Genomic DNA, 13018 nt, shown 5'->3' with positions numbered 1-13018 from the left:
AACAGCAACTAGGTGTCCACAAATAGTCACTTCTGACACCAGTTCCTGAGTTAGCACTGTAAACCAGAAGTGTCTGAGACAAGTCTCAATCCTGGAGTTTGTTTTCCCAAGGTTAAGAACATGCCTGTAACACAGTCTCAGGGGAAGGACCTGATGACAGGTGCCCAAGGTGGTCGGCCTACAACTTGATTTTATACACGTTAGGGAGACACAGACAGCAATCAGTACATGTTAGATGTACGATGGTTTGGTTCAGAAAGATGGGAGGGGCTTCCAGGTCGTAGGTGGATTCAAAGATTTGTTTGATTCACAATTGGTTATTATCTAAATATATGGAATGAATAGAAAGGAATGTCTGGGTTAGGTAAGCGGTCAGGGAGACCAAGGTTTCATCATGCAGATGAAGCCTCCAGGTAGCAGGCTTCAGAGAGAATAAGCTGTAAATGCTTCTTATCAGCTTAAGGTCTGTGTTGGTGTTAATGATAATGAGGCATGTCTAACTCCCCCTTTCCTGAACTAGTGGCCTGAGCTAGTTTTATAGGTTAACTTTGGAATGCCTTTGGCCAAGAGGAGGGGTCCATTTGGATGGGTGGGGGCCCTAGAATTTTATTTTTGGTTTACAGCACAGAGGTTAAGGCAGGTTAAGGGCTCAGTCCCACAAGACTACTCTCACTTCAGATACAATTGCAAATTCCAGGAGTCACTCACACTTCTGACTGATTGGCTACACAAATTTCAGTGTTCCACAACCCCCTTAGAGTTGCATAACTCACTAAAATGACTCACAGAACTCAGGAAAGCACTTTGCTTGCTGTTGTAAGCCAAAAATAAAATTCTAAATCCCCCAATCGATGGAATGGACCCCCCCCCTCGCCAGCCAAGGGAATTCCAAAGAAACCTGAAAAACTAGTTCAGACTAGTTGGGAAGGGGAGAGTTGGACACGCTGCGTGGCACTCACCTCCCTTTGGAATTCAGGCACAACTGACCAGCATTAACGTTGAAACAGAGATCTTAAGACTAGAAACAGACTAGCAATAGGATACCAAATTCCAGCCTCATTCTGGTATAGTACCACATGTCAGATAGCAGGCCCTGAAAGAAATCAAAGTAAAGCTCTGATATTTATCTGGATAAACACCACTGTAAGGTCCGTTTGCCTTGAAAAGGGAACTGCCCAGCTCTCCCTGTGAAATGCCAAGTGGAGCCCCCCAGCTGAAGCAGTTGATACGCTTCTCATAATTCCAGAGAATTCCTGAGAACTCTCAAGAATAAGCTCCTGTGCATTTGGCTCACATACACTCATCAGTGATTGCTCAATAGGGAACGGTGGGTCCTGCATCCACCCAAATGAGCTCTTCAATTTTGTAGCATTTAAAATTAAGGATTTTGTCCCTAAATTAGTGATTTTTACAATCAATTACACTAAAGGTTTCTCAAGAAGCTGATGATACCAATCTACAAAATGGAACAATTCCTTTATATTATTTTTTCTAGTTATAATAGTTACTTGATTTTACCTTTCCCCAACATTGACTGTCTTCTTGGTAACCACAGGTCTCAGAGTTACTTGGATATAGGAACAGGAGGAAGCCAGAGTGGTAGCGGGAAATCAGGCATGAAGAGCCCCGGGCCTCTCTTCTGAGCCCAGGACTAATTAGAGAGAGAGGAGACCCAAACTCCTTTGTCTATCATATCCCTGGGAGCCGCCACTGAATCAGCCATCACTGCACTTGGGAAGGGTAGGACTCATGCCAAAGATGGGACACCATGCCGACATTATCTCGGGGCCCAAGCCCACGTTATCTTGTGGCAGAGGCAAGACCACCACAGTTTCATGTTCCCACGAAAGCTGATGCCCCTGGTGAGCCCCAGAAGCAACCACGCACGGAGAGCTTCAGAAGCTGCCATTCCCGAATCTGACCACGCGGGGGCGGCAAGCCCTCAGATTGGGCTGCGCCCTTGGCCGAGCTGCCCTGATCCCAAACCCGGGTGAGCGGTGAAAATCCACTGGGCTTCCGACGGCAGGGCTGCTCTGGGAGCTGAGAACCGAAAGCATCTGCCCCTGGCCCAGAGCGCTTGGGGCCTGGCCGTGTTACGCAGCTGGAAAGCTTAGACCCTTTGGCGGCGTGGGATAGGAAAGGGATGCGAGTTTGCCCGCAGAGCCACAGCTCGCCCCAACCTGAAATTCCAGTTCACAGGGACAGGGATGGTGACACCTAATTCAACTCCTCGAGCACAGAGCATCGTGTCTCACCTTCCTGAGCCAGTTTCTTCTTCTGTAAAAGGGAAATGGTACTGGCAATCATAAGATTTTGCAGGATCAAAGCAGAAAATCATTAGGAAAACACTGCAAATGTTATATATTAGGGTTTTAAAGAAAACTTACATATTCTCCTTATTTGAAGAAAGAGGTAGGAAAATTCTGGAGATATAGTAATGAACAAAAAGTACCAGATGTCTGGCAAAATCTGTACCAGGTGTCTGGCAAAATCTGTCCCTGTGTTTCTTTTTGAAATTGACTTGGATTTTATTTCCATTCTTAGTTGTTTAACATTTTGCTTACTTTTGAAATTGCTCATTCTCCATGCTACAGCCAATGTGATCTTTTAAAAAAGTAAATATGTTCTGCAAGTACATGTAATGAGTGGATGAACATCACAAACGTAATGCTGAGTTAAAAACTCAGATAGAAAACAGCACCTGCTGTATGACTGCATTTACACATAAAGTACAAAAACACGAAAATAGTTGGAAGTCAAGATAGTGGTTACTCTAGGGGAGTGAGTGGATGAACATCACAAACGTAACGCTGAATTAAAAACCCAGATAGAAAACAGCACCTGCTGTATGACTGCATTTACACATAAAGTACAAAAACACGAAAATAGTTGGAAGTCAAGATAGTGGTTACTCTAGGGGAGGGGATGTCTTTGGGGTGCTCGTAATGTTCTATAAAATTCATTGGGTTATACATTGATGCACTCGTTTCTGTATACATTAAATTACACTTCAGTGTAAAGTAAATACTGTATGGGGGAAGGAAGGGATGTTAATCATGTCTCCATCCACCTTAAAGCGTTCAGTAGATGCTGATTCTTCTGAATGTGAAATTCGTACTCCTTTACCCCGGTCCACCTGGTGCCCCTGGCTTCATCACCAATGGGCTTACCATAGCCTCGCAGGTCCTCTTTCAGTCCCTCGTGTCACTCTCTTCTGTGCTGACCAGCTCTGGCCACAAAGCTGTCTCTTCTATCACTGGGAGCTCTTCTCCCTCCCCACCCCCCAGCTGTTCCCTCCACCTGGAATCTTTTCCCTCCATGTTCCTGCCAGCTCATTTGCTCAGCCTAAAGGTCACTTTCTCACAGAAGATGTCCCTGAGCCGCAATCTAAATTGTGCCCCCAAAAGGACACAAAGATGGGAACAATAAATGCTAAGGATTCCAAAAGGGGGGAGGGAGGGGAGCAAAGGTTGAAAAACCACCTGTTGGGTACCATGTTCACTGCTGGGGCAACAGGATCATTAGAAGCCTAAACCCCAGCATCTTGCAATGTACCTGTATAACAAACCTGCACACATACTCCCTGAATCTAAAAGAATTTTTAAAAATAAGAAAATAAATTGTGCCCCCTTAGTTCTGAGCACCCTCTTTTATCTTTACAACACCATAATTTGTATTTATAGGCTGATAAATGACCTCCCCAGCTAGACTCTAAATCAAAAAGGGCTGGGGCTGTATCCGACTTATTCTCAGTTGTATCAGCAGCACCCAGCACAGCATCTAACATAAATGATACTTATTTGTGGTTTGGTTTAACTAATTAAAAAAAAAAAAAAAACTTTGGGAGGGGAGGGAATTCAATCAGCAGACAAAAAATAATGATACGTAGGGGAAAGAGACAAAATGTAAAATGTTAGCAGGTATTGTATTAGTGTTGCAAGACCATGGGAGTTCTTTTTCTTTCTTTAATACAACCTATTTAATCTCTCATGTTCTTTTTTTCTTTTTTTTTCTGAGACAGAGTTTCCCTTTTGTTGCCCAGGCTGGAGTGCAGTGGTGCAATTTTGGCTCACTGCAACCTCCACCTCCCGGGTTCAAGCTATTCTCCTGCCTCAGCCTCCGGAGTAGCTGGGATTACAGGTGCGCACCACCATGCTCACCTAATTTTTGTATTTTTGGTAGAGATGTGGTTTCACCATATTGACCAGGCTGGCCTTGAACTCCTATTTTTTTATTATTATTATTTTGAGACAGAGTCTTGCTGTTTCACCAGGTGCCAGGCTGGAGTGCAGTGGCGTGATCATGGCTCACTGCAACCTCTGCCTCCCAGCTTCAAGCAATTCTCCTGCGTCAGCCTCCCGAGTAGCTGGGACTACAGGTGTGCACCACCAGGCCCACCTAATTTTTGTATTTTTCATAGAGGCAGGGTTTCACCATGTTGGCCAGGATGGTCTTGATCTCTTGACCCTGTGATCCGCCTACCTCAGCCTCCCAAAGTACTGGGATTACAGGCGTGAGCCACCGTGCCCGGCCCTCCTATGTTATTTTTATAAGAAAATAAAAAACTTTAAAAATATTCTTGTACTATTTAAAATTAAGTTTTCATTTAAAACAGATTTCTGGGTCTATTAGTCCATTCTCCCACTGCTATAAAGAACTACCTACCCGAGACTGGGTACCTTATAAAGAAGAGGCTTAATGGGCTCACGATTCTGCAGGCTGTACAGGTAGCATAGGTGGAGAGGCCTCAAGAAACAAGCATTGTGGAAGGCAAAGGAGAAGCAGACATGTCTTACATGGCGGGAGTGGGAGAAAGAGACAGTGGGGACGTGCCACACGCTTTTAAACAACCAAATTTCGTGAGATCTCACCATCAGGAGACCAGCAAGGGGGAAATCTGCCCCCATGATCCAATCAGCTCCCACCAGGCCCTACCTCCAAAACTGTGGATTACAATTTCACATGAGATTTGGGTGGGGACACAAATCCAGACCATATCGTTGAGTAAAGTGCAGATGGCAGAATGGTTTCACAATAGAATGTTCATCCTCCAGTTTCTATTGAATTGGATAGAAGAAAAAAAAAACGCGAAAAAAAAAAACGCCAAAAAAAAAAAAAAGTCAGCAGCAGTAAACTGCCAAAGGAAACAGTAGAACCTCATTTCATAAACTTCAAAAAGCAGTAGCAACAGAAAAATATGGAATATTCTGACGTGTTTCACCATGGGTCCTATCCCAACTGCTCTGTCCCAGAAAAGGTGCCAGGGAAAGAGGAAATGGTACAAAGGTCCTGAAAATTCTCATCAGTTGTTCCAGTGAGTTGCCTAACAGGATCCACACTTAGTGGCATAAAACAACAACTATTTTCTGATGCATGTGGATTCTGTAGGTCTGGAATTCTGGCAAGGCTTAGTTGGGCAATTCTTTTGCTCCTTGTGGCTGTGTCTGAGGTCATTCTGTGGTACCCAGCTGGGCTATCCTGGAGGGCCCAAGATGGCTTCAATCACATGTCTAGGGCCTTGGCAGAATGACTAAAAGGCTAAACACAGCTGGGACTGTTGGACAGTGTCCACTACATGCGCTCTTTTCAGCAGTGGCCTCAGGATAGTCAGACTTTTCACATGGATGTCAGCATCTCCCAGAGCCAGCATCCCAAGATAGCAAGATGGAAGCTGCACAGCCTTTTTTGACCAGCCTTAGAAATCACACAGCATCTCTTCCACTGCATTCTACTGATCATGATGGAGTCGGCAAGGTCAGCCCAGATTCAAAGAAGGGATTGACCCCAATTCTCAATAGGACAAGTGCCAGAAAAATTGCAGACATGTTTTTAAACTGAGACAGATTATTTAAAATTTTTCCTATATGTAAAATATAGTAACTTCCTCCAACCCCCGACTCCACCTACCCCGCTGCCCTAATTCCCACTTAAAAAAAAAAAATCTCAGCCAGGTGCAGTGGTTCATGCCTGTAATCCCAGTACTTTGGGAGACTGAGGTGGGAGGATCACTTGCATTAGGAGTTCGAGACCAGCCTGGGCAACATAGCAAGACCCAGTCTCTACAAAAAATAAAACATTAGCCAGGCATGGTGGCACACACCTGTAGTAGTCCCAGCTACTCAAGAGGCTCCGGGGGAGCCTGGAAGGTCAAGACTGAAGTGAGCGGTGATCATGCCACTGCATTCCAGCCTGGGTGACAGAGTGAGACGCTGTCTCAAAAAACAAACACCTCATCCTATTTTGACATCAAACTCAGCTCCAACTTCTGGAACTTATCTACATCAAGTCCAAATGCAAAGAGGCTTCTTGGGGTCTGTTCCATGGGTAGAGTTTCTCTCCATCTGAAGACCTGTGAACTAAAGAGACATGCTTTCTGCCTCACAGGCACCCAGCCTGCCATGGCCAGATCCGCACAGGAAACAACTATTTTCACTACTGTTTACAAAGGGGAAGCTCAGAGCAATCACCCAACCCCAGCAATTCTGAAACTGAATTGTGCACCTGTTGCCAGAGGTTCAGACCTATTGCCTGGGTTCTTGGCTCCACTCTGATTCATACTTCCTTTTCCATAAGAAATGGCTCATGTTTGCAACTAAGTAGGCTTCTTCTCCTGTGTCTTAACAGAATATCTGAAACCGGGTAATTTATTAAAAACCATTTTTTTCCTCACAGTTCTATAGGCTGGGAAGTCCAAGGTCAAGGGGATGCACCTGGTGAAAGCCTTCTTGCTGGTGGGGACCCTCTGCAGAGTCCTGAGACAGCTCAGAACATCACATGGTGAGGGGGCTGAGCATGCTAAATCATGTCTGTCTTCCTCTTATGAAGTCACCAGTCCCACTCCTGTAATAATCCATTAATCCATTTATCTATGAATGGATCAATCTATTCATGATCCAATTACCTCTTAAAGGCCCCTCCTCTCAGTATTGCCGCATTAAAGATTACATTTTAATATGAATTTTGGAGAGGAGTGTTAGAAAACTGCATGCAAAAAGTCAAGATGAATCCCCAGAAAATGCAAGTCCCTTGTTACCACCCAAGCTCTTAGGATCTCAGCAGTGATAAAAAGCCCACCAAGCCTTGCCATTCCCCAAGGCTCAAATTTCTAATTGATTGACTGATCCAAAGCTTCAGGGAAACTTTTCTCAAAAATGGAATAACTCATCACTAGAGGAAGCCAATTGTGGTTCCAGGAATTAAAGAAAATCTCCAAAGAGCAGAGCCCAGACTGATCATCATAGTCAAGAGACGTCTCCAACAGCATTCCTTTCTTCCCTCAACCCCATGACTTTGGCTCCACAGAAGTGTATAGAGGCAAACTTCAGACTGCAATCTGGGGATAGGGGATGGAAATAACAATAGAGCTCAGATATGGTGAAAAGGAAATCTATGAGAATATATTGACATCAGTTGGGATAAGCCAAAAAAAACAGGGCAGAGTTGCCCAAACTAAGCATGAGCAAAATGAAGGGAAATTACGGAGTAGCTCTGCACCATACGACATACAGTTAGAAGGAAGAAAGAAAAGAAAAAGGAAGAAAATTAAAAAGGAAAGGACACTGGAGAAAAGAAATAGACACAAAGAACTCAATTAGGAAGAAAATGTGGTAAGAGGAAAAATTTCCAGGAGGACTTTCAGCTTAAAAAACAAAAACTTCGATAAAATAAGACATTAGGCTGGGCTCAGTGGTTCACACCTGTAATCCGAGTGCTTTGGGAGGCCAAGGTGGGAAGATTGCTTGAGACCAGGAGTTCGAGACCACCCTGGACAATATAGCAAGATTTCATTTCTAAAAAGAAAATAAATAAATATTTTAAAATAAATAAAATTTTAAAGACCCTTAAAAATGAGTGTTAGAGAAATAAATTGAAGATCTAAGTAACACCATTAAAAAACTTGCAAATAAATTGAAAATATCAAGGAAGAAACAAGTCAGAGCTATGAATCAAATTATTAGCATAGAATAAAAGTTGGGGATAGTAAACACCACTAGCCTGGGCCAGGCACGGTGGCTCATGCCTGTAATTCCAACATTTTGGTTGGCTGAGGTGGGTGGATCACTTGCAGTCAGGAGTTCGAGACCAGCCTGGCCAACATGGTGAAACCCTATGTCTACTAAAAATACAAAAATTAGCCGGGCATGGTGGTGCACACTTGTCATCCCAGCAACTCGGGAGGCTGAGATGGAAGAATCACTTGGACCCAGGAGGCGGAGGTGGTAGTGAGTCGAGATTACACCACTGCACTCCAGCCTGGGTGACAGCGAGACTCTGTCTTGGCCTAGAAAAAGGAAAAAAAGTCAAATTAATTTTTAAAATATTAGTTTATCATGTGTTGGATATTAATTATTGACATTAAGCATTTTAAATATACATACACTTGACTATGTTAATGAACACTATCTTACAAGGTAGTATTGGGGAAAGGGTTAACTCAACAGGCCTGGGTTGTTATAACCCTACACATTCCCATGGAAGGTCTGTTTTCAGGACTGGCCTTTGGCCTGCTCCTGGGAACCGAGCCCATTGATTATTCTGGATGATGAAAGTGAAAGTGTTTTTTGCTTGCCTGAGGCCTTGGGCTGCACATCCACATAGTGTACACCAGCAATGATTTATGGTGAATGCCCCTTTTTCTCTGGAGGTCTGGAGCTTTGTTAACTGAGGTGGGTCATGCAGGTGGTATATGCCTGTGAATGATCCTCAGTAAAATGCTGAGATGCCCAGGCCTGGTCAAGCTTCCCTGGTTGACAACACTTTACATGTGCTGTCATGCATCATTGCTGGAGGAATTAAGCACATCCTGTGCTACTCCCCAGGGAGGAGACACTTGCAAGTTTGTGCCTGGTTTCCTCCAGACTTCATCCTATGCACATTTTCCCTTTGTTAGTTTTATTCTGTATCTTTTTGTTGTAAACGTAAGTATAACAAGTATAAACTTACGTCCTATGAGTCCTTTTAGGGAATTAAACCTGAGTGTGGTGTTGGGGACTCCAAATGCAGGTAGTTTGGAGTCTATTATCTCCAAATAGAAACTGTAGTACACAGATATTAAATACCTTGTCATGCTGATATTGAATGACAAAGGTGGAATTCAAATTATCTGTCTCTAGTGCCCATGGTTTTAACAACTACTTACAAGTAAAGATAATCTGACATAATTGATGTCTCTTAAATAGAAAACTCAATAATTAAAACAGAAAACTTATGCAAAGATATAATAAAAGAAAATTATCTTTTAAAAAATATGCAGCCTAGAAAAGCACTCCTTTTCCAGTAAAAAAAAGATGCAGAATATCACCAAAATATTGTTAAGTTACTGAAACTTGAAGATAAGCAAAACTATTTTTAGATATTCATGTAGGGAAAAAAGTCACCTTTAAGGGAGAAAAACATTCAGGGCTCTTTCATAACAACACTCACGGGCAGAATGCAGTGAAGCTAAGTACGCAATTTTACTAGAGAAAAGAAAATAGGACCCAGGATTTTGTACCCTCTCAAATTGTCCTTCAAGTATAAAGAAAATATGCAAAAATTCAGGGAAAACAATATCCATAAACTCTTCATTTTTGTAGCATTATTTTTGTCAATCTATCTAACAAAATTCTTATGAGGTTATCCTGAAGTTACTGATAGTTGCTTTATATGATAGATCTTCAATACCCAATATGGCAGCCACTGACTATATGCAACTATTGAGCACATGAAGTATGGCTAATATTGTTAAATACTATAAATGTTAATGTACACACCAGATTGCAAAGACTTAATACAAATAAAAGTAAAATATTGCATTGGTTTTTATTTCATAATAATGGTATATTGAAATGACATTTTAGATATATTGTACTCAGTTAAATAAACTATCATTAAATTAATTTTACCTGTTTCTTTCTTTCTTTCTTTCTTTCTTTCTTTTTTTTTTGGAGACAGGGTCTCCTTCCCCGTCACCCAGGCTGGAGTGCAGTGGCACAATCTTGGCCCACTATCAGCCTCAACTTCCTGAGCTCAAGTGATCCTCCTACCTCAGCCTCCCAAGTAGCTGGGACTACTGGCACACACCAGCACACCCAGCTAATTTTTTGTTTTTAGTAGAGAAGGGGTTTCATCACGTTGCCCAGGCTGGTCTCAAACACCTCAGCCTTCCAAAATCCTAGGATTACAGGCCTAAGCCACCATGCCAGTCCCCTCTTTTTACTTTTTAAAAAAACTCATAGGAAATTTAAAATTCAATGTGTGGCTTGCATTATATTTCTGTTGCACAGCACCATAGTAGACTTTGGGGAGAGATTTCGCTTGTTTGTACTATTTAGTGTAGTTTGATCTTTTAAAATAAGTATGGTTATTCATATAAAACAATAAACTCATTATTCCTAAATTGAATAAATAAACCAATGGACAAAGAGCTATGCTTTTTCCCCTGGGATGTTGAGACAACTAGCTGGGAGGCTTTGGATGGGAACCAATAACAAAAGAATGGAGAACAGCTGTTCATTGTCCAGCCCACTCCTTTACAGATAGGAAAACTGAGACCCCAAAGGTCACTTATCACTCTAAAATCTCATGGACTCAAGTGTGCAGCAGATGAAGCATTTCAGATGAGGCAGAAATACTGACTTCGGGGACATTCTCTGCAGCTCCCACAAGCACCTCCAAGGTGTGTAGCGCCACCTTCAGACAAGGAGTCCAGTTCATCCTGGCTCATACCTCTTGCCCAGAGTGCTTCCTCTTCCAAGAAATCAAAAACAAGATATTTCCTTTGGCCCATGGAAACAGGGACTCTTCTCCTCCTGCAGGTATAAGTTCCAGCCTCCCAGCCCTGGTTCAGAACTCTCAACCCTTGGCATCATGAAGTTCAGCAGCTCCCTTGCCCTCTGTCTTGCCATCTGCCTGGTTAGCTGAGGTGTTGGGAAAGAGGACCCAGAGACCTATCACCTATGGGACAGGGCTGGCTCCAACAGGCTACCTGGTCACTTTCACCTCAGGGGGAATCCAAGGCCCAGATACTGAAAGTGTTCATCTGTGGTCACCATTCAGTCTGGGGGAAGACCTGGGGCCAGAACTCTCAGACATCTATTTGATTTAATTAAGTCTTCACCAAATCATTATTATTTTATTATTATTATTATTATTTAGAGACAGAGTCTCACTCTGTCACCCAGGCTGGAGTGCAGTGGCATGATCTCAGCTCACCATAACCTCCACCTCCTGGGTTCAAATGATTCTCCTGCCTCAGCCTCCCAAGTAGGTGGGACAATAGGCATCCACCACCATGCCCAGCTAATTTTTATATTTTTATTAGAGGCAGGGTTTTACCATGTTGGCCAGAGTGACTCAAACTCTTGACCTCAAATGATCCACACACTTCGGCCTCCCAAAGGGCTGAGATTACCGCGCCCAGCCTGAGAAAGTAAGTTTTCATACTACTTTAAAAATAAGACCAAGTTCTTAAGCTTGGCTACAGACTGGTGTCACTTGGGGACTTTGTGAGTCCCACCTTCTGTAATTCTGATTTAATTGGTTTGGGTAAAGTCTGGGCATCAGGATTTTTAAGTTCCGCAGTTGAATCTTACATGCTAGGATAGCAATTTGAAATAGGGTATGGACAGGGAAAACCTCACTGATAACTTGATAGTGGAGATGGCGAAAAGGGGTGGGATTCTGGATTTATTTTGAAGGTAGGGTGCATACAGGATGACTCACAGGTATTCATCCTGGGTATCTGGAAAGATACGAGCTACCTTTAACAGAGATGAGGTGACTATGGACGAGGATGTCTGGGGTGGGGTGGAGCACATCAGAAGCTTGGTTTTGGCGACACTCAATTTGTGACGTCTTTAGACATCCAAATGGGGAAAGCAAGTAGGCAGTTGGGTAAATGAATCTAAGAATCAGGGAGGAGGTCTAATCTAGAAATACGTGTGTGTTGCCAGAGCATAGGTTACATGTGGCGTGATAGTGGGGGCCGTTTCTAGGTATGGACAGGGCTGCGGGTATAAGACAGCCAGGCCACAACTCTGTGCTTTTCTGACTTGGCAGACACCCCATGCTATGCACGCTGCATCCCACGCTAGGCACACTACACAGACCACTTAGCTTCGTGTATCCACCCACCTGCGTTCCTGTCTCATTTACAGTCTGCTTCTTTACCGCTTTGGAAGTAAACTCAAGTAAAAGCACCTTGAACAAACTGCCTTAACCCATGGTCTAGACTAGCTCACTACCTGCCTATATACGCACACATACCACCCACATGTGTTGAGGGCTCTGAAAACTCTTCGAGGAACCTGAATGGCCCATCTGTGTTGGCTACACAGACACCAGTGCCACTGTGTTAAGACTGCTGCACCCACACATGTGGAGCTTCTAGAGTGCCCCTTGCCCATCCCTATCTTGGATCCCAGATCCCAAGCCAGGATAGCCCATACCCAATTAATACATTTAGCATTTGCTGATTGAACACTTACATGTCCTGAGTTGGGTTAGGTCTTAATCAAAGACCGAACCTGTGCCTCCAGGAAGCACGCCATTTGGTGGAAGTGAAAGGACAGCGGCCAGGTGATAAAGAACATGTGTAAGTCCAAGGCAGTCTGGAAGCAGTGGGCAGGGGGCACAGACAGCAGCCTGGCACATCAAGGGAAACTTCCAGGGGGGAGCAACTTCTCATCGGTTTTGTAAGAGGGAACCAGGCAGATGAGAGGTGTGCGTGGTTGCTGGAATAGGGCATTCTAGGCCAAACCACTATGATGGGAGAACTGAGTGGGGTGGGAGGTGGGGGGAACTGCAAATAACTCACACAGTTGGTGCCAGGTGTGCCAGAGGAAAAGACAGAAGATGAGGGCAGTGGGAGGCACCCGCCTAAAGGCTTGTTTTGCAGGAATCCAGTGTTATGTAACCAGCAGGGGCGGTGGGCAGAGTGGGCTTCAATCCAAAGAGCCTGGCTTCGAAGCCTGAGGGTGGTCTGAGGACGGCACACAGCATGAGCTCCTGGGGAGCCTGCTAACGAGTCAAAGGCTAG

This window comes from Aotus nancymaae, unplaced genomic scaffold, assembly GCF_030222135.1.
Source record: "Aotus nancymaae isolate 86718 unplaced genomic scaffold, 86718_ANA_hifiasm-v0.15.2.pri h1tg000029l, whole genome shotgun sequence".
Classification (NCBI taxonomy): domain Eukaryota; kingdom Metazoa; phylum Chordata; class Mammalia; order Primates; family Aotidae; genus Aotus; species Aotus nancymaae.
The sequence above is the reverse complement of the archived record's forward strand: the minus strand, read 5'-3'. Positions refer to the sequence as shown.